Genomic DNA, 24,072 nt, shown 5'->3' with positions numbered 1-24,072 from the left:
ACTGAAAAATTTCTTATCATCTAATCCAGCTTTCAAACTCCATGGAATTTACTTAAAGGAACTGAAAACTTATGTGCATACAGAGACCTACAGGAAGATGTTTTTAACAGCTTTTTCCATAATTGCCCAAACTTGGAGGCAATCACAATGCCTCTCAGGACAGAATGGATAAATTGTAGTACATCCAGACAATAGGCTATTATTCAGCACTAAAACAAATGAGGTACCATGCCAGGAAAATAATTGGAAGAAACTTTAAAGTGTTAGTGAAAGAAGTAAGTATGAAAAAAAGCAGATGTTGTATGATTCCAACTGTATATTTTCTGGTAAAAATATGGAGGGAGGAACAACATGAGTAATTATCAGCAGGGAGGAGAATGCAGTGAAGAATACACAGAGCAAAAATGATTTTTAGTGTAGGTAACTGTATGTATAATACTAAGATACTGAATATATGCCATTTCCTATGTGCCAGAACCACTGGTTGTCCAACAACAACAGTGAATGCTGATGTAATTAAAATGTATCCTTTTGGTTATGATAATGAATGTAGTGGTTTTCACATTATGTGTTGAAGTTCTTGACATGCCAGTTTAAAGGAAGGAGTTACTATTTGGGCTCACTGTTTCAAAGTGTTCAATTTATAGTCACTTATCTCTGTGATCCTAGACAACAGGTACATATGGCTGAGGCCATTCTTTACTTATTGGGAGATAGGAGGCAGAGAAAGGGACATATATACAGAAAGCATATAAAGGAACATACAAGAAGGGGCCACAAAAATGTATTGGCTCTAAATAGACGACTCAGATGACTTATTTCCTCTAACTAGATGCCATCTCCTGTATCTTACCACATTGTCTCAATAGCATCTTATTAATCAGTCCATTGATTGATTCAGACTCCTCATGACTTAATGGTCTTTGGAAGTTCTATCACAAACACACTCAAATTGAGCCTCACTAATTTTGTAGGCCCCTCTTAATCTAATCAATTTGATAATTAAAATCAACCATCATTATAAGTGCTCACATAACATCAGGCATTCTGACAAATGCCCCAATCTAATGCAGGGTAATGGTGAGGAAGGTTGTGTGAGGAGGCTTGAAAGAGTCTATGGGAACTCTATTTTCCATTCCATTTTGCAATAAACAATTTGCTCTTCAAATCAAATCACCTTTTAAAAAAATAGAAGGGTATTTTAGAAATTATTTTAGCCCCCTTTTTGAGGCTCATATGAGTCTAAAATTATGCTAGAAAATATGCATATTAGTAGTTTCCTTTATTTCCATATAAGGATATCACCATGCCTCTTAGCAAATTACTCCTCAAACATTCTATCATACCAAATATGTGGGTGTAATTCCTTTGGTGCTTTGTATAGGGATGCTATAGTAAATTGTTTAAAATAGTACTGTGGATTCTATTCCTCCCAATACCAAGTACAATTACACACTTCAACCAAGGTAAAAATAACTACTATGAAGTCTTCCTTTCTTTGTGCTTGTTTTTATGCTTGTTCCAGCTGTCCTTCAGAATTCTATCCTGTTTCTGTGCTATTTGGAAAAGTCTTACACATGTAACATCAAAACCTGATACCTATTCACTTCTTCTAGAGTATTTGCTTCTTTTGATTCCTCAGAAAAGATGATGCAACATTCCCCAACAATATCAGGAAGATTTTTAGAACAACAGCTTAGAGGGCTTAGTGAGCAGTAAATGTCTTTAGTAACCAGGTATGTAAAAAGCAACTAAGTCAGGTTGGGGATTTAGCTCAGTGGTAGAGTGCTTGCCTAGCAAGCGCAAGGCCCTGGGTTCGGTCCTCAGCTCCAAAAAAAAAAAAAAAAAAAAAAAGCAACTAAGTCTTAAGTACTCTCACTTGAAGGTTATAAGGTTATATCTCCATTGGAGATCAAGCCATTCTCTTGATGTCTGCAGTGATTATTCAATGGCCATTCTCCATCCTGTAGTTTGTTTTTTCCAGAACACAAATTGCATTGGTGTCTTAAGCAATAATAATAATAGTTTATTATCATTATTAAAGGGAGCTTTTATTTGAATGTTGCTGGGATAGTCAGGTAAATGAAGTCTAGAACCATGGAACCAAGTATTTCCAGGATTTTAAAGCCATGTTATACTTTCTTCTCTTTTTTATGTAGTCTAAATATTTGCTTACTTTAAGAGTAAATGTACAGATGTTTAAAATAATTTTCTTTGAAGTATAGCTTATATATCATAATATTTGTGCTTTTATTTAAGTATGTGATTCAATTATTTTTAAAGCACCTTTACAGAGTATTTATGACAGTCTAATTTTAGAGCGTTTTCATCAAACCCAGAAGATACCCTGGTTACATTTGTAGTCAGTAGGTTCCTTTTCCTCACTGTTGAGGTATGTTAATTGATGCCATATCTCTACGTTTGTCTTTCTAGGGACCTCATACAAACTGAATAATACATTCTATAGAAATTGTTTCTTTGACTTACCACTTTGAAGTCAGTCCAGGTTGGTTTAATTAATACTGTATTCTTTTTAAATTTTTTTAATAATTTTTATTCACCACTTTTTGTTTTTCTTTATTTTTTTTATAAGAGCTCCTCAGTCTGTACTCTAGGCTACACCAGAATTCAGTATATAACCTCAGCTTGACTTAGCCTCCTGATAATTGTCTAAGAATTTGGATTACAGTAATGAGCCACCACACCCAATACCATACTTGTAATATAAGTATGTACATTAATAAAGCCAAACATGTTTGAAACTCTCAGGAGTCCATTGCTGCTATCCCATAAAAAGTAATTTGTGTCACCATAACTTCTGGGTTAATTAAGCTTAATTATATATATGTATGTACTGGTGACATGTATGTATCCATATATTATGGTTATAAAATATGAATATAAAAAAATCTCTCTAACTCATGAGCTTTTTCAGCATATACTACTGGCATGTGCCACTCCAATTGGCAAATTAAAACCAGTTTGAGATTTTGTCTCATACAAGTCAGAATGGCCAAGATTAGTCAAACAAAATGATAGCACATGCAGATGAGGATGTGGGGAAAATGGAACACTTATTCATTGCTGGTGGGAGTAAAAATTAATTGTAGATCCACTGTGAAAATCAGTGTAACAGTTCCTTGAGAAAATGAAACTCCATTTATCTCAAGATCCAGATATACTACTCTTTAGCATTCTTGCCCAAAAGGAATCTACATCCTCCTAAAGAAATACTTGCATTTCCATATCTGTTGCTGCTCTATTCATAATAGCCAAAATTAGAAACAGCCTAGATGTCCATCAACTGAGGAATGAATAATGAAAATGTGATACATTTACACAAAGGAATATATTCAGCTGTTTAGAAAAAAAGGAAATTATGAAATTTGAAGATAAATGGATGGAGCTAGGAAAAAAGACAAAAAACATCGCTCACAAGGTAATCCAGACCTCAAAAGACAGATATTACATTTTCTCTTGTATATGGATGTTAGTTTTTAAGCTTTCAATATATGTGATACATTCCGAATAACTGCAACTGTTAATTATTGTAGTAAGAGACCAAGGTGGAAAAAATCTCCCAAAGAAGAGGATATAGAATCTAGTGTTATGGAGAGATAAAGGGGAAAATAGAACAGGAGGATTAAATAGAAATGGGGATAGGAAAAGGAGAGAATATGGGAAGAGACAACTACCATTAAAGGGCATTTGAAAAACTGCATGGAAATCTACTATTGTAGACACTTCCTTATATGAATATGAAAAGAATCTAAATGGAGTCATCATACAATGAGCAAGAGAAGGCACAAATTTGGTATCTCATACCATCAAGTAAAAACTACACTGCCAGGAATGGTTTACATCTTAAGTCATTGGCCAAAAGGGTTCCATGGAAACCCCCAAACATCACAGACTATTGCCAAGACTATTTGTTATTTCCACAACATTATGGCAGGCCCTATTGCTGAGGATAACACTTATGTCACCAAACATGGATAAGTTGAGCTGGTGCATAACTAGAAATTTCACCCCTATGGACTAGCAGTCACAGTGCTGAAAGGTACTCTGTCTGCTACTGGGGAGAAAGGTAATCATCAATACCATCCTCTGACTTACAATAGTGACCTGCCTCTAAGATATAATGATACACAGTTGTAGAACAAATGTTATGGGAGTAATCTACCAATTTTTAATCAGATTTAAGGCCCAGTCCATTTGATGAAATCTATACTAGAAAGTACTAAAAAAACCAAGAATCTGAGTCAAGATAGATCATGGACCTGGAAGTAAAATTAATAATATTCTGCTAAAGGGACATAGCAAATTAAATGGCTCCCGATGACATATTCCTGTACCTGTAGATCAGTTCCTTGGTCACCCCATATCAGAGAAGCTTCTTCTGGCAGTAGATGAAAATTAACAGAGACCCACACATCTGGACAGTGTGCAGAGAGTGAGGGATTCTGCAGCACTCAGTCCTGAATTGTATATCTTCATCAGACCCCTCTCATCATGCCTTAAGAAACTTTGTAAAAAAGGAGGTGGTAAAATTGTTAAGAGCCAGAGGTGAATGATGACTTCAAGAAACAGTGTCTTCTAGATATAACAGGGCTGACACACATGTGAGCTCAGAGATATTGTGACATCATACACAAGAGCTTTAGAGGTTCAGTCTAGACTGGGTCCCAACTCTAGACAAATTTCTAAGCAGTCTTATTAAATAAAAAACACAGAGCCAAATATAGGGGTGAAAGCCTTCGAGATCAGGGAAATAGGAATAGCTACCAGCTAACCTTACTTCACCAAGCCACAACTTCCAAAGTGCCTGCTTCCTGTCTACCCTGCCTTTATTGCCTTGCTGTGCTGCCCTCTCATTGGCTCTTAGCCTAGCTACCTCACTTCCTTGTCACTGCCTGTCTGTACAGACCTCCAGGTCTCTATGGTTGGTACTGGGATTAAAGGCATGTGTCACCATGCTTGGCTCTGTTCCCTAGTATGGCCTTGAACACAAAGATCCTGCCTGCCAAGTGATCGGATTAAGGGTGTGCTATGTGCTACCAGTGCCTGACTTTTGTGTTTACTTGAAATGGCTAGCTATTTCCTCTGATCTCCAGACAAAATTTATTTATTAACATACAAATAAAATATCACCACACCCAACATTGAGAGGGTAGTGGACACAGGTCCAGACCATCCCCAACTATCTGCAACTGATAGCCACTAGCAAAGTGAAACACAGTATTCTCCATTGGAGTTTCACTGAGAATATCAATGACATCCCAGGGCAGGCCCCATGCCCAGAAGAAGCTGCCCAACCCAAAATAAACTCAGTGGTATTCTTATGGACTTTTTATTTTGTTTCACTCTGGTTTTGAATTTTTTGCTTATGATAATTTTACCTGTTTATGTTTATTTTGTTTTTGTGGGGATTTTTTTGCTTTCATTTTTGTTTCTTGATTTTGTTTTATTTAGGAAAGACATGTGGAATAAAAGAATATAAAGATGGGTGGGTAGGAAAGTGGGAAGGTCATGTGAAGAGTTGGGTGAGGGAAGCACATGATTAAAATATACTGTGTGGCAAAAAATTAAATAAAAATAAATACAGCTTTGTGATCCACAAATAAAAACATTCTAAATTTCAGCTTATTTATTCATTAATTATTCTTTAAAATATAACTTTTCCTTAAATAAACCCAACTTGCCACTATGTTTGTACATATTTTATATATTTTATTTAAAAAATAGAGTTTAGGAATGTCAGGAAAAGTTAGATTTTCATACTTTAGTGACTCATAAGGAAATATAATATGAGGAAGTTCTAGAAGTGTTTAGTTGTCTCCTTATAAGTCTCAATATTTAATAAATATTCTAGAGATTGGATTATTAGGAAAATCTGTTATTTTGTTAAACCTCTACTATTGGACTTGCATTTCTGTTAGAGAAACATAACATTTTATGGCTATTTGTTTCATTTCATTAATAATTAAGAAAGGTGAAGGGAGATAGAGAGAAGGGCCAGATATGCCCGAAGTGCCTCAAAGGTCAGGCAAAAATAGAGTGCCAGACCAAGGAAGATCAAATGGCCTTCCTCCCTGGGGGGCATGGTTCTTTCCTCCAAGATCCATTCCCTACTTTTCTTTTTGTATCTATCCCACTGCAGTACCAAAAAAAGTTCACCTCTGATATTTTATAAAAAAACAAAAACATGTTTTGAAATATAATTCATCCCCTGTGGTTTTTATAATTTATAAAATCCAAATTAAAATATTATGTATGCCTTTCACAACTTGTGTGTTCTAATATGTGGTAATGGCCCTGTAGACTATCTTATCCTATCCTATCTTATCTGGGATGTGGTTAACATTTGACAATGGCAAAACATAAAATAATGGGGAGATGGAGAGCTTTTTCTCATGTACTCAGGTTCTCTTTTGTCATGCTTGAATTTACCTGGTGTGGTAATATGGATAAGAATGGTCACCAGGGAGTGGAACTGTTTTATAGGGTTGGAAGGAATAGGATAGATGGCCTTGTTGGAGAAAGTGTATCACTGGGAATGGGCTTTGAGGTGTCAAAAGCCTATGGCATGCTCAGTCTCTCTCTTCCTGCTGCCTGCAGATCAGGATGAGGGACTCTCATCTTCTTCTCCATGTCTGCCTGTGTGATATCATAATCCCTGCCATAATAACAGACTACTCTCTGAAACTGTAAGCAAGGCCCCAATTAAATGTTTTTTATAAGAGTTGTCTTTTTCATTTTATTCTGGTGTCAAATTTGAGGGAATCTGGCCTGAGACACAGATTTTGTTACCCCAGTTTTATGTCCCAACATGAAAGCAGTTTCATGGATTTTACAGTTCCACAGAACGAAGAAAGTCATAAGTCCAGACAATTTTAAAATACATTCTGGGTACATCTGAGAGGCAGTTACAGCAAGAGCTTCCTATAGGCCTTGGATGCTAATTGGTGACATTTTTAGCTTTTAGTTTTGTGAAAACTAGTTGTCTGCTAAGTTAGTAGAATCCAAAAGACCCTTCATCTTTTAGTGATAGGTTGTCCAAAACAGAGGCAGACAAAGAATAGCTGGCTAGTCACGGGGCTAAAGCTAACCCAGATTGGGTAATTAACCTCTAGACCTGGAATATTCCAACCACTCCACATCACTGTAGTTCTAATCAGATGTCTTTGAAGACACAGCTTCTTCCCAGGAATCCTCATTGACAAGTAGTATAATGTAAAAGGCATATATTGGTCTCTGTGTGCATTCTTTAAACCTGGTGATTTAAAAATCCTATGACTCAAATACTGGATTCCATACATTCAAACAAATTTTGCCAATATGTTTTTCCCATATGGATTTATGGAAATATAGCACCACTGGTTTAAAAACAAAAAAAACCTGAATTCTTTTAAAATCAATTAGCATAAGCTGTGAATTGGCAAGGGGAGCAAAGATGGAGAGAGATTCAGAAAAAGGGACTCATAGGAAAGAATCAAGTCAAAGTGTTTGAAGTTAATCACTGATTTGCTCCCTTTCCTAAGTTAGCATCAGTTACTTTTTATTCTGTCATTCAACAAATATTTATAAGAAAACTTTTTGTGTGTGTGTGTCAGGCATGTTTTAAATATCCCATAGGAACAGTTATATGGCAAGATGAAAACACTGAAGCTACATCTCCAATAGATGAACTTACCCATTTCTTGCCTTTCATAGCAGCAGAAATAAAACACATCCACATCTTATGCAGTATCTTCTGCTTTAATTTTAGAGCTGTGTTAGAAATACAATAAACTGATGCAGAGACCCACAGCCAAACATTAGGCAGATCTTGGGGAATCCTGCTGAGGAGTGGGAGGAAGGATTGCACGAGCCAGAGGACTCAAGGACATCACAAGAAAACCCAAAGAATCAACTAACCTGGGCTCGCAGGTGCTCATGGAATCTCATCCAACAACCAGGAAGCCTGCATGAGACTGACCTAGGCACTCTACACCTACTGACAATTGTGTAGCTGAGCCTATTTGTGGATATCCTAACAGTGGGATCAGGGGCTACCCCTAATGCTTTGGTGGCCTTTGGGGAATGTGTTCCTCATACTGGGTTGCCTTGCCCAGCTGAAATGCAGGGGAAGGAGCTCAGTTCTACTGCAACGTGATATACCATGCTTCCTTGATGCCCATAGGAGGCCTGCCCCTTTCTGATAGAAACAGAGGAGGAGTGGATGGGGGGTGGAGGGACAGGCAGAGAGGAGGTGGGAGGAGGTTGGAAGAAGAGGAGGGAGGGGAAATTGTGGCCCAGATGTAAAATAAATAAACTTAATTAAGAAAAAAAATAAATCCCAATATACAAAATATAAAGCATTCTTAATTTTAAGAATTATTTTACACTCATTTCAGTAACGTCTGTGGCCCTTTCCTAATGTTGACCCCTGTGCACACAGTGCGTAGCCACTGCATGAGGACTCATAGGACAGTCTTTATCAAGAAAGAAGTGAGAGGCTGCAGCCCTTGTCAGGAGTCTGTGATGGCTCTCTCCCTCAACGCCAAAAGTGCCACTCAAATCTCTTGGCTTACTCCCTTAAATGCTGGGATGACTCCACAAAAATCCAAAAGGAAAATCAAAGTTATCTCTCCTTACAATGACCCACCTGCCTTTGCCCAATTCTAACAGCTATAGTCAGAGTAATTTCTGCAGAGACAGGGATAAATTTAGAGGCTTTGCTTTCCTAATTTCCCCCTAAATCCCTTCTGAACATTTCTTCTCTCTTTGGATGGTTATAGCAATAACTTTTCAGGGAGCAGAGCCAAATAGAATCAAGCCAAAACTCTTGGTCTTCTGCTCCTTGCTTTTCCCATAAGCTTTACCACCTTTAAAAAAATCAGCCATAGAATAATGAAAGGTATATCTTAATGGAATAGGCATTTGGGGATTAGGGAGAAACTTGGTGCCAGGGAAACTCCCCAGAATCCACAAGGATGACCCCAGGTAAGACTCCCAGTAATAGTGGAGAGGATGCCTGAATTGACCTTTTCCTGTAATCAGATTGGTGACTATCCTAATTGTCATTAGACAACATTCATCCAGTAACTGATGGAAGCAGATTTGGAAATCCATAGCCAAGCACTGGGCTGAGCTCTTGGAGTCCTGTTGAAGAAAGGAAAAATTGTATGAGCCTGGGGGGGGGGGGGAGCGTTGTCAAGGTAATGACAAGGGAACCCACAGAGACTGCTGATCCAAGCTCCTGGGAGCTCACAGAATCTTGGACTGACAGCTAGGGAGCCTGCATGGGACTGATCTAGGCCCTCTGCTTGTGTGTGACAGTTGTGTAGTTTAGTCTGTTTGTGGGGCCCCTAACAGAGGGATCAGGATCTGTCCCTGGTGTTGGAGCTGACTTTTGGCAACCCAATCCCCATGCTGGGTTGCTGAGTTGGGAAGAGCTTGTCCTGCCTCAACTTGATGTGCCATGCTTTGTTGACTCCCATGGGAGGTCTGCCCCTTTATGAATGGAGAAGGAGGAGGAGTGGAAGGGGGTGAGGTAGAAGGGAGGTCAGGTGAGGGAACCGGAAGAGAGAAGGGAGGAGGAACTGAGGTTAGTATGTAATGTAAATGAAAAAGGTTAATAAAAACCAAAGAAACAAAAAACAGTCATAAAAATACAATTAGCTAATTATTTGCTAATTAGTTTTCAACCCTGGTAGGCAATAGGTATCTGGCTGTGGAACAGAGCTGCATCATGACACACACACACACACACACACACACACACACACACACACACACACACACACACACACACATTAATATAATATAATTTTATTATATCCAATCCATATCACTATTGTTTCCATTATGGTAGCTAAGGAAAGACTGAAAATTATGTAATTAACCATCGATGTGTTATTAAACTCAGCCTTTCTGACATAATATTCTCTACCTTGTCCACCAAAGCTCTCATTGTTGCTATCAAATCAGGAGCATGCTCTTGCAAACTGCCTGGAAAGTTGTTCTAGAGATGGCAGGTAATGATATTATATGTGTTTTAAAAGTATTTATCTTTGCTCGCATATCATACCTGGTGTTAGTATTGGGAGTATCAGTGTGAAAGAACATTACTGTCTCATTATAGTAGGAAAGACATAGGAAATCTAATACAGCCAAATCCAACTCCAGCACAAGGTTGTGAGAAGTCTGATTGTCTTTTTGGGGTGCTGCTTGTTAGGGTGCTGATAAAGACTCCCCAGGGAGAAGATGCAGAGGGTATCTCCTCCCCACCACAGGGCTGAAGGAATGGCAAGATGACTTTCCTTATTTTTGACCTTGGTTTCTCTTGTTTTTTCATGTTCAATTTCAGATAATTCACTTGTGGTTTCACAAATTATATTCTAAGTGAAATAAGTCTTACTATCTTTGCTTTTGTGAGTAAATGACTCTCCATGAAAACATCCATGTTTGGGGCCTTGAGAGCTGTGAACATTGGCATTCAGGGAAAAGAAGACTGGGTGAATGCTATGAAAATAAGTAGCTTAAAGTGGTATGAGCTATCTCATCTCCACTAGAGACCTGTACTTACATCTAAGGATGTCAAATTAAACTCCCCTTCATCACCCAAAGGATTTTTTTTAATGTTGAACAAAATTGTATTTTTTTCTGTCTCTAGAAGATAAGAACACAAGGTAAAATTTCAAATTCCATAATTGTGGGATTCCTTACTTGAGCACAACTTCATTATATCTGGTTTTCATTGTAACACTCTGAATGCTCTGTGAATGTCATGTGTTGTAGTAATGCTCTGTGAAAAAATAATCTGTCGTGTGTGTGTGTGTGTGTGTGTGTGTGTGTGTGTGTGTTTGTGTGTGAGTGTGTATATTTTGTATCTATACGGATAAACCAGCAAGTATATAGATAAGCAGAGTAATATCATAGAGTTTTCACAGTTTTAGATGCACCAGTTTTTCGTGTGAAATAGTTCAAACTAGAAACAATCACGTTGCTTACTAGAATAATTCCTTAGTTGAACCATTCATTGAGTTTCTAAAAGGAAGTTCAAAATGTGTACCTGGCTTTGACATTAAACAACGTTGGTTCTTACTCTATCTTCTGTTCAAATTTTCTCCTCTTTTCAGCTATATAGATGTGTCACTGGGTCATGCTACAGAGTCCATTTCTGGAAAGGAGAGATGATCCCAGAAATAGGTGTTTTACATCTTTGGCACCAATACTCATTGGTAGGCCATATTTTATGTCTAAGTAGAATTTAGGAACTGCAAGGCCATGTTTTTTGGTACATGTGAACAAAGGTAATGAGGCTTCATTTTCTTGCCATACTGACATGTCAAGAGACCCTTTTAAGATATCTCCTACCAGGGAAGGACACCATTCTGGATCATTCTTTCCTGCTGGAATTAAACTTCTTTTTGCCAGTGTAGCATTCTAGACAGAAAAGTTCTGTTGGAATATTTTCTGGTGATCTTGACCTTCTGTTTTCCCCATTTCAAACTGTGACACAGAAGAATTTGGACATGTTACTATTTAAATAAATTAAAACTATCTTATTTCTTAGTATCACCCAACATGATCTCATAAATTGGTGTTCCTCAGAGATTAAAAACCTTAACAAGTTTATTTTCCTATTTTTTTCTCTCAACCTCTTTTGAAGACCCCTGTCTGGTTTATGAGCACACACACACACACACACACACACACACACACACACACACACACACACAGTGTGTGTACACTTTATCAAGAAAATCTAAACTCTCCTACATGTGATGGGCATGCATTCTTCTAGCCTCTTCCTCCCTGTGCCTTACAAGTTTCTCCGTATATTTAAGTGGATTTTGAACATGAATCTATGTGTCTAGATATTTTCTGGCTCTATGTGCAGAGAAGGTCTAGAGATCTTGGTCCCTGAGGCCAAAATAGGGAGGGTGTTATGTTTCAAATTCAAATATTCCAAAAGTAGAAGCTGCTACCATTTTCTTTAAAAATCACTGAATAAAATCTCAGTGTGTTCCAGAAAATGGGATCATTTTTGTTTTCCTCTGAAGTTGACACAGTTTCCTACGGAGAATGCATCCTCATTTTAATAGCATAACTTTGACTCTACCCTTTCAATGCAGTAGCATTGGCCTCACTTCTAGGGAGTCTGTGATTCTGCCTTCAGTATGAATCCTGGGCAAGTGAAATTCTTCACAAATAATTTATCTCCAAATATGACTGACAGCTATTGCTCTGACAGGCTAGGCAATAGGACTATACTTCAAATCACCATCAATGAACTTACATACTCAATAACATTCCTCTTGCCTCTGATTTTGAATTCTCTTTTCTTATGAAACATGTTTGTACACATGCTTATTTTTATATATTTCATGAGCTTTATCCGTGTTTAGTTCTCAGTGCACATCATTCATTTTACTTCTCTTTCTGTCCCAAAACCATTGTCCTTTAAATGTTAAATGATGGCTAACTATGGAGAAGACTTAAATAGCAAAATAACTGTCACTTGTTCTTTTGTCTCTCAGCAACTTGCTGTGCTATAAATGTATTCAATCTAGACCAAATTGGGAAGGAAAAACCCAATTTAATAGCTATCAATCATAGCCAGCATGATGGCAGGAGAAGAAAATAAAAGTGGTTCTACTACACAAGATTCTCTTAGAAAAAAATCAGTGAGGCATTAGACACTCAATATCTTTACTGGGCACCTGCTAATCACTCAACCATGTTACAGCAAATTTGAAGCTATGTATTCATTCCATCCCCACTCTTATGACACCAAGCTTATATTAAAAAGCAGTTGCCTGACAAGTCAGCTAAAATATTTAATAAGAATTAATTACAGTGGAATTTCTTAGTAGGGAACAGAGCTACTTGATATGAAGTTCAAACCCTAATGAAATAAATCCTCCCTATGTAGATCTAAGCTAATGCGTTTGTAGTCCACATGGGTGTGTCTTCCAGCCTTCTTATGGTAACATTGTCATCCAAGGTTATCAGTTAAATCTTTCTGGAAGTTTCTTATGGAAATGCCTGAAGCAGAAGAGCTCTCTGGCTTATTGACCTGCATTATTTGATACTGTCACCTTCTCTCTTTCTCCTTCATCTCTTCTTTTTTCCCTCCATTCCAGACTACTTGTCCTGATTTTCCTCTTTAACACTATGTACTCCCATCCAGATCAGGTCTCTGTGTGTATGTGTTGTAAGAATATGTGACATACTAGCTACCATCTTAAACTAAGTGTATAGTATGCCTATGTGTGATGTTGTTCACTATAGGTGCAATATGGTAGAGTAGATTTAAAGATTTTTCATCTTACTTCAATATAATTATATCCTATTTGGTTATCAATTCCCCATTTTTAATTCCTCAAATCCTGACAATCACAATTCCATTTCTTGATTTGATTTTTTAACATTAGAATCCCTTGGGAGACCCATAGAACTACAATCATGCACAGTCTCTCTCTCTGTCTGTCTCTCTCCTCACCCCCATTTCTTTCTGTCTGTCTCTGTCTCTCTGGCTAATTACTAGGCACAGTGTCCTCAGGAGTCATATTGTTATAAATGCTATTATTGCTATGTTTTATTGTTTCATTATTTGTATTGTTCTTTGACAATATAATTTCTTGCTTATATATGCATACATATATATGTTATCATAATATATGTTATACTCTCTTTCTCTCTCTCACAACACACACACACACACGCACGCACGCACGCACGCACGCACGCACATGCACACACACACAGACCCATAATTAGTCTTGGTACTTTCACTCTAGATATCCCTCACCATCCTTCCTTCTGCCAATGAAATCTGTTTACTTCCTTACAAGTCTCCTTTCTACATTCACGTCTTATTCTGTCTGTGTGAAACAGTGGGTCTACACAGAGTCACCTATATGAACATGGGTGGGAAGCATGGTCAACTTCTAAGTGGCTACACCAAAAAAGAAAGCTGTCTTACGGTTTCTATTGTTGTGATACAAATGGCATGGACAAAAGCAATAGGGTGTATGTGTGGCTGGGGACGGGGGAAGAATAGGAGAGAAATCAGCCTGCTTCAGCAATTTCAGATAAGAAATTGCTATAGTGAATATACTGCTATAGGGTAAGAAGATCTGGGTGGAGACAAGAGAATTAAATTGCTGGCATGTTGTCTTCCCTCTTCTTGCAGATCTACTGTACTATCTTAGCCCTACTCTGGGCTGAACTCTATGCTGATTTTTACCCATCCTGTTTTGTTGTTGCTATGAACTATGAGCTTCACTTCAGTGTGGAATTTTCTTGTGGAGTCACTTAGCTGTATTTTGTGTATATCTACCATGACAATGTTGGCTTTATTTTGAAGATGCAGAAATAACTCAAAATACCCAAGTCAATAAGTGTAATAAATCACTTAAATGGACATAAAGACAAAAGTTAAATGATTATGTCAATAGATGTAGAAAAAAAATCTCTGACAAATTCTAACCTGCCTTCATGATAAAGACGGAGTAGAACTCCTGGATTGTAGCAGTTATGGTTGTGCTGGTAGCAGGGTCTGGCGGCAAGAGAGCCAAGGCGTTATTCAGAGCTGTGCTTAGGTCCCACACTTCTGCTGTAACTTGTCGCCGATCTTCTAACTGGTCTTATTAAATGAAAAACACGGAGCCAAATATAGGGGTGAAAGCCGTAGAGATCAGGGAAATAGGAATAGTCACCAGCCACCTTACCTCACCAGCTCTGTAGCTTCTAAAATGCCACAACTTCCTGTCTACCCAGGCTTTTATTGCCTTGCCGTTCTGCCCTCTCATTGGCTCTTAGCCCAGCCACTTCACTTCCTTGTCACTGCCTGTCTGTACAGACCTCCAGGTCTCTATGGTTGGCACTGGGGTTAAAGGTGTGTGTCACCATGCTTGGCTCTGTTCCCTAGTATGGCCTTGAACACACAGAGACTCTGGCTGCCAAGTGACAGAATTAAAGGTGTGTGCTACCACTGCCTGACTTTTGTGTTTACTTAAATGGGCTTGCTATTTCCTCTGTTCTCCAGGCAAACTTTGTTTATTAACATACAAATAAAGTATCACCACATTTCAGCACAAGTAAAATATCACCACAGTTACCAGTTGTGGTGGCTGTCACTGGTGGGCTATTCTGTAAGAGTTCTAGCTGTAGCTGGAGAGTTTTCTCTCTGGTCCCACCAAACCCTGGCAATCCGACAGCCCATTTATAAAATAAACACACAGACACTTATATTATTTAAACTGTTTGGCCTAGTGGCTCAGGCTTCTAGCTATCTAGTTCTTACATCTTAAATTAATCCATTTCTATAAATCTATACCTTGCCACATGGCTCGTGGTTTACCACATGCTGCTTGTCATGGTGGCAACTGGCAGTGACTCCTCCCACCTTCCTTTTCTCTCAGTTCTCCTCTTTGTCAGTCCTGCCTATACTTCCTGCCTGGCTACTGGACAATCAGTGTTTTATTTATTGACCAATCAGAGCATTTGACATACAGACAATCCCACAGCATCTAGCAGCATAGATTTTCTGAATTTCCTGGGAGAGATATGCAAGCCTGGTTTGCGATTGACTCTCAGAGTCCACTGGAATGGTACTTTCTACTATCAGAATTTAATTAAAATTAACCTGGCTTGGAGGTTAGACTTGAATCTAGGTGCTACTTACCTCCCTTGGGAGGATATTTTCCAGGTTACAGGACACTCAGAGTCCTCACTAAGTTTTTCCTGGCAGTAGCATGTCATGTAGTGATAGGGTCCACAGCACAGCCTTATGGGACACTTGAGAAGGGATAAAAACATCTTTATTCCTGTTCTTAAAGAGTGAATACCATTCCACTGATACTATCTATCATAACTTTCTCATCCATTCATTTATTGATGGGCATTTAGATTATCCCTATTTATTGGCTTTTGTAAGAAACTTTGCAAGACCCAAAGGAATACTAGCACCTCAAGATTCTAATCTCTGTGTCTTTGAGTAGACATAGAGAAGAGTTGGTTTTAGATTATATGATGAATCTGGTTTTATTTAATTAATGAAACTTCACTATTTTCTTTGGTTTCTAGATCATTTTGCACACACATCCCAGTTTCCTAACATACTCACTAACATTTGCTGGTTTCTTTTATTGCAATTAAAAAAAAACTCAGTTTGTATATGTGTGCATGTATGTACATGTGCCATCACACACATGTGGCAGTCCAAGGACAGTTTTCTGTGGTCAGTTCTTGCTTCCACTGTGGGATCTGAGAATTGAACTGAGATTGTCAGGTCTGCACAGGAAGCCTGGTTACCTGCTGAGCTTTGTTCCTGCCAGGCTCTGCTGTATGATTTTTTTTCTTGCCCTTTCACTGTCCATCCTAATGGACATGAGTTACTATGCCACTGTGGTTTTGATTTACATTTTTCTGATGATTAGTGAAATATTTTATTTTTTATCTATCCTTTAGACATCACATTTAATATTGCCTTTCTCAGAACAAGTATTTCCTTTAAGACATGTATGTGTGTCCTTTATCACCTTTGGTTGTCACTCTCTTGGTGTGTCTTAGTTACCCTATTTAACACCTAATCCTTCCACCTGGAACTTGTCCTGCCTGACACTCTTGTTTTCCCTATAGAAATTACCATCATCTACTCTTCTATATAAGTTCTTTGTTATTATTTAAGATTTTTTTATTCCTATTACATACCAACCACAGATCCTGCTCTCATCCCTCCTTCTGCTCCCCCCAAGCTTTCCCCACCAACCTATCCCCCATCCTTCCCTCCAAAAGGGTAAAGGCTCCCATGGGGAGTCAGAAAAACCTGGTACATTCAGTTGAGGCAGGACCAAGCTCCTCCCTACTGCATCAAGGCTGAACAAGGCATCACACAATAGGTAATGGGATCCAGAAAGTCGACTCATGCACCAGGGATAGATTCTCATCCCACTGCCAGGGGCCCCTCAAACAGACCAAGCTAAACAACTGTCTCCCATTTTATATGTATTTTGTTTATAGTTTGATTTCCTCTGCTAGAATAGTAGGGTATAGATTCATATTTACATACTGTAACTTATACTCATGACTTACATAAGGCAGTTACAGTATAAATACTTGCTGAATGAATGAGAATGGAAGTGATCTATTCTAAAGAAGCTGTAAGCACTTTCAAAAGGTATTTAAACATAATGGGATGTGTTTAAAGGTTACTTGGGGCAGAGACTAATAACTGTATGTTAGATAAACTGGACCACTGTAGACTACATTACATTCATCTAGATACTTAAACTAAAGTTTCCTACCTTATTAACCGTGGTAGGTCTTGTCAGGAGCTGAGGTATAGAGTAAGTTAAATAAGAATAAGATTCATTCATCTGTGTCCTGATGCTTCTAAGAAAACTAAGAGTTAATATATAGGATTCCAGGGAGATAATAAAGAATTGGACCTAATCTTCATTCTTACTAGAGATACAGATGATGAAAAAGTCACAGCAGTATAGTGCTTTCCACAGTTTGAGTGCTCTATGACTACAGTTCTGGGAAAGAAATGGAGGGTCAATAAGCTGCCCTGCCTGTAGCAATTTGAGAAGGCTTCACAAATGGAATTAAATTTTATCCAGGTTTTTGTTCAAGGCACTTTCCATTACAAGCAATGGGAAACTCAACTCAATTGGGCTAAAGCAATTAAAAGAACACATTGGCTCACATACTAAAAACACCCGGGGGTGGAGCACATATCAGGGTTAGAGATAAAACCTGCATAGTCATCATGAATTTCTTAAGCCTGTTCCTTGTAGCAGCTTCATCCTGAGGCTGCCCTCTCTCCATACTGAACATGGCTGCATCAGTACCTCTTGTCACATTTACTAACTTGTTCTCATACCATCTGTATTAAGAAATAGTTTCCCTCCCACTAGTGAGTAAAACACTATTCAATATGTCTAAATGACCCTTGGTCACTTATGAAATGTTTTCCAGTTATTTAAAAAAGAAATGTCATGAGGTAATTTTGATGTAGATGTGGGCCATTCTCCCAATCTCATGGACCCTCCTGGAGAAAAAAGGCTAGAACAATGTTTTCGGATTTTTGATTGTAAATAAACACCTGAAGCAGTATGTGATGCCTTCAGTCTCTACTTAGTGTCAAAGAAGTTACATAAATAGAAAAGATGCCAAGGAATGTTTGAAGGACTAGCAATATCTTCAAGCATTAAAAAATGAGTAGGAAATTTGGGGAATATGATAGAAAAAAATAAGACACTGTGAGAAAAGAAAACATGAACACACAGTTACTAGGAAATGGCACTTAACACCAAGCCCAGGGAGTGTATAGAAATAAGATTCATGCTGCTATGAACATAGTTGAGCATGTGTGGTATGACTGAGCATTGCTTGGGTATATGCCCAAGAGTCGTGTAGCTGGGTCTTGAGGAAGATTGATTCACAATTTTCTGAGAAACCACCATACTGATTTCCAAAGTGGCTGTACAAGTTTGCACTCCCATCAACAGTGTAGTCGTGTCCCCATTGCTCTGCATCCTCTCCAACATAAGCTGTCTGCAGTGCTTTTGATCTCAGAGTCCTTTTGATTTGCATTTCTCTGATGACTAAAGATGTTGAGCAATTCCTTAAATACTTTTCAGCCATTTGAGATTCTTCTGTTGAGAATTCTCTGTTTATCTCTGTAGCCTATTTTTTAATTGGACTGTTAGGTATTTTGATGTCTAATTTTTTTTTGAGTTCTTTATACATTCTGGAGATCAGCCCTCTGTCACATGTGGAGTTGGTGAAGATATTTACGCATTCTGTAGGCTGTCGTTTTGTTTTATTGACTGTGTCCTTTGCCCTACAAAAGCTTCTCAGTTTCAAGAGGTCCCATTTATTAATTGTTGCTCTTAGTGTCTGTGCTATTGGTATTATATTTAGGAAGTGATCTCCAGTGCCAATTTGTTCAAGCCTGGAAACAACCTACATGCCCCTCAACTGAAGAATGGATATAAAAAATGTGATGTGATATATATATATATATATATATATATATATATATATATATATACATACATATACAATGGAGTACTACTCAGTAGAGAAAAACAATGACATCATGAGGTTTGCAGGCAAGTGGATGGAACTAAAAAAATATCATCCTGAGTGAGGTAACTCAGACTTAGAAGGACAAAAATAGTATGTATTCACTCATAAGTAGATACTAGATGTAAAGCCAAGGGTAACCAGACTGCAACCCACAATTCCAAGGAGGCTAGCTAGTAAGGAGGACCCTAGGAAAGACACAGGATCACCCAGGATGGAGAAGTGGATGAAATCTACCCAAACAAACTGGGGGTAGGGGGTAACGGAGGGCAAGGGATGGGGGAAAATGTGAACCTAGGGGAGCGGAAGGTTCGAGCTGGAACAGGAACAGAGTAGGAGAACAAGGAAAGAGATACCATGATAAATGAAGGCACCATGGGGGTAGGGAGAAGCAGAGAGGAATCCACAAAGATGACTCCACCACAGACTACTGGCAATGGTCAAGAGGGTACCTGAGCTGATCTACTCTGGTGATAGGATGGCTGAATACCCTAACTGTCATCATTGAACCCTCATCCAGTGACTGATGGAAGCAGATGCAGAGATCCACAGCCAGGTCCCAGGCAGAGCTCTAGAGTCCAATTGATGAGAGAGAGGAGGGATTCTATGAGCAAGAGCTATGGAGACCATGATTAGAAAAATTAGAGACAACTAGCCAAACTAGCGGAGACACATGAACTGTGAACCAATAGCTGAGGAACCCCTACGGTACTGGACTAGGCCCTCTGCATAAGTGAGACAGTTGTTTAGCTTGAACTGTTTAGGGGCCCCCCAGGCAGTAGGAATGGGACGCATCCCTAGTACAGGAGCTGGCTTTTTGGAACCTGGTGCCTATGGTGGGACACTTTGCGCTGCCCTGGTTCAGGGAGGAGGTGCTTGGATTGGCCTCAACTGAATGTACCAGGCTCTGCTGACTCCCTATGGGAGACCTTGCCTTGAGGAGGTGGGAATGGGAGGTGGCTTGGTGGGGAAGGCTGGGGGGTGGGCGGAGGGAGGACAGGGGAATCTGTGGTTGGTATGTAAAATGAATAGAAAATCTCTTAATTAAAAAAAAAGGAAAAAAAGAAAGTAAAAAAAAAGAAATAAGATTCATGATGAGGTTGTAGTAAATTGAAATGATTCACCAATGGTAGGAAGAACTGGGGTGAGTCTTGGAATGACTTACAGCTTGCAGTCTTTTTCTGTCACCTAGAAAGACAAAAGCTCTTCATTGGCAGTAATCACCTTAGTGTGAAGGCTGTCACAGACAAATAGTTTTGATCCCTGCTCTCAAAAAGTGTGCAAATGTGCAAATCAGTTAGCCAAGGTATCAAGAAATCCAGAGTTCTTCATTGTTAAGCCATGCATCCTGGATAAAGCTATATCACAGATAAAGCTCCGTGAGAATGTTTGTGTAGAAAAACTTCATTTAAAAGGCAGGAGACCAGAGGAATCTTGGAGAAAAAAAATTATTTTGAACAGTAGGAAAAAACAGGATGCTTTCAATGGGTGAGCTAACCTTAGGCTGAAGGTTACCACAGAAAGTAGCATAAGAAGGAACAGAGGGAAATTTATACAGAGTGGTTACCTCGATGCGATGCTGTAGAATGGAGCCAAGGAAACAACTACAGAAGAATTAAAAGACAGCTTAGAGAACAGGGGAAGATATTTACAAAAAGGTTAATATTTTGAACACACACAAGTTCAATGGAAAGGGTTTTAGTCAATCTTATTTAAAAAGCGCAGGATTAATGGGTAAAGCGCTCCCAGATGATTCCCAGCCCCTGAGAGAGGAGACTGGAAGGAGAGACCTGAAGTACCACGTGTCTGCTTTCTGGGAGGCAGCTTACATACCCTGTGGGAATGGCCTTGAGCCTCTCTGGGGGAGGAGATCTCTTTGGCAGGCTTTGAAGGGGCAGGTTTAGGGAAAGAGATAGGGGAGGGGAGTTGAGGTGGATCTTCCACCAGACTCCTTCCAAACAGCAGATTTTCCCTAGCGTGTAAGAGGCTCTGGTTCAATCCTTAGTATCATAAAGGAAAACAAAACAAAATGAAAACAAAACAAACAAACAAAAAACTACCAACAACAACAACAATAAAAAGAAATCAAGCAAACTAATTAGACAAAGGTTCATCAGTAGATTTTCCATTATGTTTGATATCAGAATATAAGAAGATTAAATCATCATTCAAATATTAATAAATTACAGTCATTCCTGTGAAGTTTATCAGTTGCTTTTAGTAAATTTCAGTAAATAAAACACATCTATACTAACATCCAAGCCCTGTTTTCCCCAACACTCATTCTAATCCTTCTCTAGCCTCAGGGAATCCATTGTTAAGTCTCAAAGGAACTGTTACTTTACATTTCATTTTAAATCTGAACCCCTCCTGTGAGTTGTTTTTTTTTTTTTTTTTTTCCCTAAGACAGCACTCATCCCTATGGCACTGAAACTCAAAAATGTCCTGTCACCTTCCAGTGAGTAATTTGTGACATTTGTAGATTTCATCTTTCTTATTTCTCTACTGTCCCCGCCTTTGCCCTTCGTCGGGTCACTTGTACTCTGGGAGACTAAAATAGACCCAGTCACATTTCACTGTCCCAAGTCTCTTGGTCATGTGATAACTTTGTCAATGTTGGCAGATGATTATAGCTAAGATGGCGACCTCAGGGTGACATTTCCCACTCAATTACCACAAGATGTATGAATGCTCCGGAGACAAATATATTCATAATTTACTGGTGCATGTATTGATTTACATAATTAATATGAATTATAGCTCACAGTGTCCTGTAGGTAAGAAATTCAGAAGTAGCCTATGCCAGTGTGGTGCTTATGGTTCAGTGTCATTTGTGTGATTGGAAATAAGATACTGGTCCAGGTTCCGTATCCTTAAGCCATAACTTACCTTGATTGATGCATATTCAAAATTTACTCCCCTGACAAGCAGGTGGAGCTGGCTTTTCCCTTCCTCTCTATGTAGATCTCCTCACAATACTGCCTGATCATTGTCACAACGTGAAAGCTGGCTTCATCCAAAGACAGGTTTGCAGGGGAATTAGCCAAGCAGAAGTACTATTCTTTTGATGACCTTGCAAGTCATATAGAATAGGTTGTGCTCACTCTGTGGTTAGAAAGGCATCATTAAGTTCAACCTATGTTGGAGGAGAGGAGAACTCAGATTCACCTTTGAAAGGGAGGGCTGTCAAAGAATTCACAGACCTATTTTAAAACCACTACACCTTAATTACAACTTCCAGTTAGATACTCAGTGTAATTTCCTACAGTTCCCAGTACCTCCTTAGGCAAAATACCTCCAAATTTGAAGCAGTAAGTCATGCTGTTGATTTGAACATTGTAAGAATAGTACTTCCCACAGTCTTTCCAGGCTCTGTTCATTCTACAGTATATTTAGTGTACTTCTGTGGAAGTGCCATCAACTACAACTTCTCCTTTTACTTCTCTTTGACAATCAAAATATGCTCCTGATCAGTTGGATTGATCTCATTCTTCAGCACTTGTTTTCAGGACTGATTCTTGACAATCTCTGAAGCTGTGCCTATTTGCTCTGCTCTACCGTTCTAAACATTCAGTGTTTATGATGGGCAAAGTCACATCTGACCTTTGCACCATAGAATTAACTAAAACTCCTATTCTGCGCAGCATATTACCCAGTTTTCTTTTTCTAATAGCCCGATACTGTGGACTGGCTACATTTTAAAGGTGGGGTATTTGGGCTCAGATCTCTGGAGATCCAAGGTTGGGAACTCATACCTCATGATGGAAAAGTCCTAAGGCCATGCAAGGCATCATGTGGTGAGTGCTAGGAAGGATATATATGTGTGTGTACTCCTGGTCTCTTTCTTAGTGTGCCACTACAATTCAATCTCCTTGCTGGATTTATCTAGTTCTATCCATTGCCAAAGACCTCCTCTTCCAAACACTGCACTCTGAATATGTTTCCTCCTTCTTAATTGCTCACAACAGAAATTAGGTATCAACATGAATTTCAGAAAAGAATTAAAAAAAAATGTTAAACAGTAGCACACCCTTTCCTCAGTTCAGAGTTACATACACTAGATTTCTAAAGGATTGTATTTAGTTCAGAAAAATTTTAAATACACCTTTATCTAATTGTTCCTAAGTTCTAAGTGTCTATCAAAGCCTAATATAATGGTACATGCATTGAACTGAGTTTCCTCAGCAAATCATTGCAACAGTGGTTTTCCTGTGTTTGCTTATGACCAGTACTTACAAGCTGGCTTCTACACCTAAAAGAAGTCTAATTCTGAGTGCTAGCATGTCATAATGGTTAGTTTCCATTGTCCAGTTGATTGGATTAAGAAATACCTTGCCAGGTGGTAGTGACACAGACCTTTAATGCCAGTACATGGGAGGCAGAGCCAGGCGGATCTCTGTGAGTTCGAGGCCAGCCTGGTCTACAGAGCGAAATCCAGGACAGGCACCAAAATTATACAGAGAAACCCTGTCTCAGGAAAAAAAAAAAAGAAAGAAAGAAAGGAGGAAAGAAAGAAAGAAAGAAAGAAAGAAAGAAAGAAAGAAAGGAAGGAAGGAAGGAAGGAAGGAAGGAAGGAAGGAAGGAAGGAGGAAGGAAGGAAGGAAGGAAGGAAGGAAGGAAGGAAGGAAGGAAGGAAGGAAGAAAGAAAGAAAGAAAGAAAGAAAGAAAGAAAGAAAGAAAGAAAGAAAGAAAAAGGAAGGAAGGAAGGAAGGAAGGAAGGAAGAAAGAAAGAAAGAAAGAAAGAAAGAAAGAAAGAAAGAAAGAAAGAAAGAAAGAAAGAAAGAAAGAAAGAAAGAAAGACTTAAACAACAGTGCTAAGAGAGTGTATGTGTCTGGTACTGATAACCCATCAAAATCACATGTCAGAGGCAGGCAGGTGCCCTAGTTCAAATTGATGTTTATACCAACTGATTGATTGTACCCTCATCCTAATCAGAGATGTTCTCTGTGGTGGTATTGTGTTTCCCAAAATATTGTACACCC

General features: G+C 38.7%; 1 protein-coding gene and 1 long non-coding RNA gene across 4 annotated transcripts in view; one reads left to right on the top strand and one right to left on the bottom strand.

The window, feature by feature from the left end:
• Positions 1 to 8,186, bottom strand: part of LOC121832762 (uncharacterized) — a 95,098-nt gene extending 86,912 nt beyond the window's left edge. For both annotated transcript variants that reach the window (XR_006076478.2, XR_006076476.2), the window contains exon 1: positions 4,356 to 8,186. This is a non-coding gene — a long non-coding RNA (uncharacterized LOC121832762). The remainder of the gene's footprint in view (positions 1 to 4,355) is intronic.
• The window catches only part of Kcnip4 (potassium voltage-gated channel interacting protein 4), a 1,069,170-nt gene that overhangs the window by 461,046 nt on the left and 584,052 nt on the right, over positions 1 to 24,072 (top strand). The gene's annotated exons all lie outside the window — the stretch shown is intronic.

The sequence above is a fragment of the Peromyscus maniculatus genome, chromosome 10 (assembly GCF_049852395.1).
Source record: "Peromyscus maniculatus bairdii isolate BWxNUB_F1_BW_parent chromosome 10, HU_Pman_BW_mat_3.1, whole genome shotgun sequence".
NCBI lineage: Eukaryota > Metazoa > Chordata > Mammalia > Rodentia > Cricetidae > Peromyscus > Peromyscus maniculatus.
The sequence above is the reverse complement of the archived record's forward strand: the minus strand, read 5'-3'. Positions and strand labels throughout refer to the sequence as shown.